Source organism: Alnus glutinosa, chromosome 3, assembly GCF_958979055.1.
Source record: "Alnus glutinosa chromosome 3, dhAlnGlut1.1, whole genome shotgun sequence".
In the NCBI taxonomy this organism is placed as follows: domain Eukaryota; kingdom Viridiplantae; phylum Streptophyta; class Magnoliopsida; order Fagales; family Betulaceae; genus Alnus; species Alnus glutinosa.
In genome coordinates, this window is record NC_084888.1 from 32,134,826 (window position 1) to 32,141,527 (window position 6,702).

A 6,702-nucleotide genomic window follows, 5' to 3' on the forward strand; every position below is an offset into this window, starting at 1 on the left:
TTTTCAAATCAGAAATGCATTAAAACAATGGGTTTTCAGCAAAAGAATGTAAAGGGTCAAACGTTGTCCAATGTCAAATTTTGTGTTGTATATATGATCGGTTGGTAAGGCTGACTCCAAGTTTGACCCATAGGTAGCCTCTCGCTCAGCCCTGAAGGTACCAAATTAGAGAGCCTGGACTAACTTCTTCTTCTTCTTTTTTCTTTTTTTCTTTTTTTTTTTTTAATTCGAATTTCATTGAATTCATAGAGATAGAACAAGTTGCTCTAACAAAACTAAGTCAAGAATACAGAGGGATTTTTTCCATTCATACTTGATCTATGACTTGTTTAACAACTGTATTGGCTAATCCATGGGCAGTAGAAATATTTATCACTCTACTAATATGACCAATCTGCCAAGATTACATACAATTATGCACTTTGCGTATGTAATCAATAATATGACCATACCTACTCCAATTCTGATTGTGACATTTGACAACGTTCATCACTTAAAGCGCATCACCTTCTAAAAAAATCTTTCTTAGACCTAGATCTTTGCTGAATTTTGTTGCATAGAAAGCCGCCAATGCCTCAGCCGCAACTAGTCCTAGATTCTCTAGTTTGGTATGGCTTCTAGCTACAAGGACAAAGTCCTTGCGAGCCCTCACTATGAGGCAACGTTTCGTCACGCTCTATTGGCCCTTCACTTTCTTTTACATTTGCTCGTTTAAACTTTAAAAGTCATTCAAGTCATCCAAAACTAAAGTCTAATCGCCCTTACGGTTTGGAACCTACTGTAGCTTGGGTCATTAGGCCCAATAGTCATGTAGCCATGTCTAGTGGACTAGCTTTTTGGGCTGTGGTTCTAGCTAGTAATAACTGCATGGGTAGACTGAGACGGAGGACTTCTTACTATCTTAGGTTATTTTACAAATTAAGAATTTTTTTTTTTTTTAGGAAAAATTGCATTATTGGTCATTGTGGTTAGCCTAAATTACAAATCACTCCCTCTAGTATCAAAATTAATTCAAAGATCCCTGTAGTTGATTCAATTTACAAATCGTTGCCTAGAGTCAAATTCCGTTAAAAATTTTGACAAATTCCATTAAGCGTCACGTTAGGAAACATATCGATGGTTGCCTTTTTAGAGCAAGTGATAATTTAACAAGATATATATTTGACAACAAAATCTAGTACTCTACGATCGTCTAGTGTTTGTCACACAACTGGCCGGTTTTAGGTTATTGTTCTGCTAAGATATGCATGTAATCAGATTTGTTGTTTCCTCCAATGTCGCCTTAAGGAGCTGTACACCGTCGACCTTCTATAGATCTTAATTTGGAAACGCAACCATTATAACAGGTTATCGAAAATGGTCTCCTAATTCCTCAAAACCCACCAAAATAATGCATTTTCAAACAAGAAAAAGTTGGTATATACATACTTAATTGTGTGATTAATATTTGGAACCAGAAAAACATAAAACATTAGAGGAAAAGAAAAATGCTGGTATATATAGATCGAGAAACTATATAATTATATAAAGAGAGTTTTCGTTTCAAGTGTACGTCCAATTATATTTGAACTTTAACTATACATACATAAAGAGAGAGATGATCGATGGAAGACTTACATCTCCACTCTATCATTCAAGAATACTAGTAAAAAAAATAAAAATAACTTACCAATTTTCTAATTATACGTATAATAACAAAGCAGTGATATATTGTTCAAAATTCATTTTCAGCGGATCATGGTTTAGCCACGTGCTTCGCCGGAGAACACATTGTTGAGCCAAGGGGTTGATAGTTTATGTATCGGCTCGGAGCAGATGAGTGCCGGATTCCTTTCGGCAGGCAAGCATGAACAGCCCGTTTTGCAAATCCACCGTGGCTTCTTGTGGGCTTCAACGACACATAATTTGGAGGGTTTGATCCCAGTGGCCTCGACGTAGCAGCTGCAACCCTAGACATGAGGAGTAGTGGAGGATTCAGGAGGAAGAGGATGATCAGAATCACGACGAAAGTAGTTGACATTTTGGAAATATTGGATGCTTGTTATTGTACACAAGGACAAAGTTAATTGAAGAAGAGGAAGGAGGCTAGGGCTTTAAATAGGGTCATGAGGAATAGAGAGGACGTAGATAGATATGGCCATGACCAGCTCACAGCTAGCAAAGCATCGTATAGTACTACTCGTGCATGAGATGGGTTCAACTTTTTGACTATGAAATTGAGGATGCTCGTGCATTTCATTACTATTCCCCCATGTTTCTTATGTCAACCTCAGTTTTTTACTATTTTCACATTTTCACAAAGTAGTCATATATATATATATATATATCATGATGAATTTTGTTTTTGAATTATGAATATTTAAAACTTGTGAAGCATTTTATTGGATAGTCATGGATAAAAACTTCGTGGTCATGACATATATGAATTTTAATTTTGCTAGTGTTTGCTAAATTTTAATAATTTATTTTTGTGGTAGCCAGCTTAATTGTATATATACACTGCATTTAACTTGCTCTACTTTTAGTTTATCTTGGTCTTTTAATAGAGATGTGTTATTCCTACATCACATTATCATACATCAAGACACATTGGGTGTGACACCCATGTATATATATGAGACTTACATATATGGAACCCACATGCATAGACCCTACACTCTATGTGTCTTGGTGTAGGATTGATATAGAGTAATGTGATATAGAAAAATCATTCCCTTTTTAATAAATGAAAAAAATACAAAATCAGTTTTTGAGATTTTATATTGAGTAGCAAATAGCTTTTTGAAGGTGGTATTTAAGCAAAATTGACTAATAGGTTTCTGTACTCAACTTCGATTTGAAATTTTGATAGGAAGGATTCGGCTTAAGTGCCGTAAAAAAACAACACATATGTGCCGTAGTTTTTTCAACGGTCCAAATTTAATTTCAAGTTTTTCATGAAAAAGAAGAGTTTTAATATAGACTATTGAAAAAACTATAGGACATGTACGTGTTGTAGTAATTTTTATTTTTATTTTATAGTAACTAAAGCCAAATCACAGAGGGAAGCTATCAGAGTGCCATGTCAGCACCAATAATGTTGCGACACATTTTTCCTATAATAAAAAATATTAAATATATATATATATATATATATACATATAAGAGAAAAATTTCACATACATCCCTCAAACTACTACCTAATTGGCAATGTCCCCCCAAACTATCAAAACATTGTCAATATACCTACCAAGGCCAGTAAAAAGACAAAAATGACCTTATATTTTTTTTAATAAAACAAAAATACCCCTATAAATTAAAAAATTATATATTTAAAAAAGAAAAATTATATTTTCAAAAACGAAATGTTTATTTATTTATTTTTTTAAAAAAAAAACTATTTTTTTTAAAAATTTCTTTAAAATAAAATTAATTAAAAAAAAACAAAAAAACTTTTAAAATTTAAATTTGGCCACCCTTGTTTTTTATGATTTAATTTTAATTTTTTTTTAGTTTTAGTTTTTTAAAAAAAATTAAAATTTTTATTTTATTTTATTAAGGTTATTTTCGTCATTGGGGGAATTGAACATTGACAAATTTTAATAGTTTGAAGAACTTTATCCAAATGAAAAATTTGGAAAGATATTATTAACCGGATAGTAGTTTGAGGGAGAATATATAGACTTTACCCAAAATAAAAATTTAAAAATATAATCAAACCATCTCCAATTAGCAGAACGGAAAGTCATGGGGTACTGGTTCGGCCAAAAGGTTGGCCAAAACTATAAATCTCGGAGGCCACTGTCCCATAATTAAACTGTTAGCGGTATGTATACCCTATATCCATAATTACTAATTATAAATAAGGATGGTCCATGTCATGGGATTTTGGTGACCATCGATTCATTCGGCGCATCGGAGCATCATATAATTACTAGCTAGTTGGGACCAGCTTCTTATATTTTTCTCACACTTTGGGAGAGTTTGAATTTTTAATTTTTAATTTTTTTTGAAGAAGGTATTAGGTGCTCTGCAAAATCTTATCTTCCTAATCTTGTAGCTTTTGCCCCTATATATATATATATATATATATTGAAGTTGTGACCCTACAGCTGAGGGATGAAATTAATTAGAAATTTAATTTAGGGGAGGCCGAATTTGCAATTTTTATTTTTATTTTTTTAAAAAAATGGAGCATCATGAATAAAGTTTTAAAAAAAAAAAAAAAAGTTGAAATTTGGAGAGGGTTGAGGTCCCCGGATGATCAAGCTTAAGTATATAATTAAGGACAAGTTTTTTTTAAAAAAAAATTGGATTAATAAATGAAATTCCTTTAATTCATTCTATTAAATTGATATCTATTGTTAGAGCACTTGATTCTCATATGTGGACAAATGCCACATGTTCTTACAATCTTATTAAAAATGTACGTAAGAATTACATGTATAGAAAAAATTCTTCCATCGTAATTTGATAGAAAACCTTTTGAGTAAAGTTACATACTACATCCACATTCCACCCTCATATCATTGGACTGATGTGGCAGTACACATTAGCCATTGGATCAACCATTGTTAAAAAAATAATAATAATAATAAAATCTCTAAAGGTTGATGAGCACTACCACGTCAGCTCAATGTAATATCAAACTTTATTCATTACATAGATAATAGATTGGTGTTCACTTGGAAAATGTTTTCGATTCTAGCTATGAGATTAAGAAACTTTTTATATATATAAAAAAAAAAGGTCGTGTTAACAATTCTCACATTTTTTTTAGGAGTAATGTTAGACCTATAATTCTCTTACAACTTGTTAACACGTGTTAATATGTGATTGGAATCACGTCAACTACCAAAAAATAAAATAACACCTACAATTAAGTACATGCTAACACGTGTCAACAAGTAATTATAGGTCTAGTATTTTTTTTTTCCTTAGAGAAAAAGATTATGATTGTTTATTTAGAATATTGGATATTTAAAGTGCATAAAAAACCAGGTAAACTTGATTGTGTATAGATTAATGTTTTTCATACACATTAACTACTGAGAAAGAATTATTTATTCTTTAAATAATATCCTAAAGATACTATATAATATACCATATTTTTATAGATATAGATTTCTTCTTTATTGGGTTGAAATGATTTTTTTTTTTCCAACACAGCCTATTAATTTGCACATCAGTAAAATAAATAAGTCACAGAGAATGTAACCAATTAGGCAGAGTCAATCCTATCACCCTCACTAGTATATGCTACATATGGCAGGTGATGATTTGGCCACGTGGAAGTAGTAGCTTATCTGTTCGGCCAACTTATTGTGTACCTTTTACACATCATCATATAACCTGTCAGTTTATGATTCTGCCACGTGTAACTGTCGAACAATAAAATCTTCAAAAATCCTTCCACGCTACGCTAGTGTATCTAACCAACCACAGTAAACTCGCGATAAAGCATGATAAAGCAACACGTGTCCGTCTTTCTTACTTATCACCTCTGAAGTCAACACGTGTCCGTCTTTCTTACTTAGCACATCTGGGTCAAAGATTTATCAGTTGGAGTGTTATTATCCTTCTTTCTTTTCTTTTGTTCTTCTTAGCTGTTGTGGCAGTATTAATAAATTTTTAAATCAATCTTAATTAAAATAATAATAATTAACGGTAAATTGATAATGCTATATTAGTAGAGAATGATAAAAAAAAAATAATAAAATAATACAAATTACAAAATATCATTTCTCTTTTTCTAAACTCAATTAAAAACTCATGCTTTTTTTAAAAAAAAAAACACGTGAGAATTAGAAAGTTTTTAATAATTAAAAACTTATGTATTTCTAAAATGCTAAGAAATACATGACAAACTTATAGATTAAATATGAAAATTAAGGGAATTAGTACTCATTCTTGTTGGTGAATCAATGATACCCAAAAAATTATTCTTTGGAACTGTTCAAACAATATATTTTAAATCATATTATTACACACTAACAATATTCATGAGTGGGAACTCTATTTTACATAAAATGGAGAAAATTATTTAATAATTAAAATTTTATTTTATTATATTTAACTGCGTATATAATGTTATATTATTTAATATTTATAAATAACATGATAAGATTTCTCACGTGGAATTATGTATTCGGACGTAAATTTTTTTCAAATTGTTAATTTCTTAGTATATAAGAAACATTTTTTTTTATTTTTAAGTAAAAAAATTATTATTTTAAATTGGAGAACGTACGCTCTGACCCGTTATATTCTCTATAGGCTATATAGCACAAGCCCGTCAAGAAACCTTGAAGGACAGGCTGGAGAATAGGGCCTGTTTGGCCTTTCAGGCTGGCCTGATTCTATCCTATCCTATCTATAACTATATATAAGTACCTCTCTATATAGGGCCTGTTAGCCTGTTGCAATAATTAATGGCGTATATGGTGGCTTCAAGTTACCATTCTTGGTTCCAACTTCCAACGATGTTCATAGCCCACCCCCGCCGCACCCCCCAACCCCCTCCTTTTTTTTTCTTTTTTTTTTTTTTTTTTTTTTTCAAATTATATATTCTTATAAAAACGATGATTATTGTTTTGGTGCAAGCAACCAAAGTTGTAATTGAATTGAGTCGAGCCGAATACTGAATATTTAAGCTTGATTCATGTAATTTTTTTTTTTTCCGAATACGAGTCAAGCTCGAGCTTATCACCGAACTAAATAGTC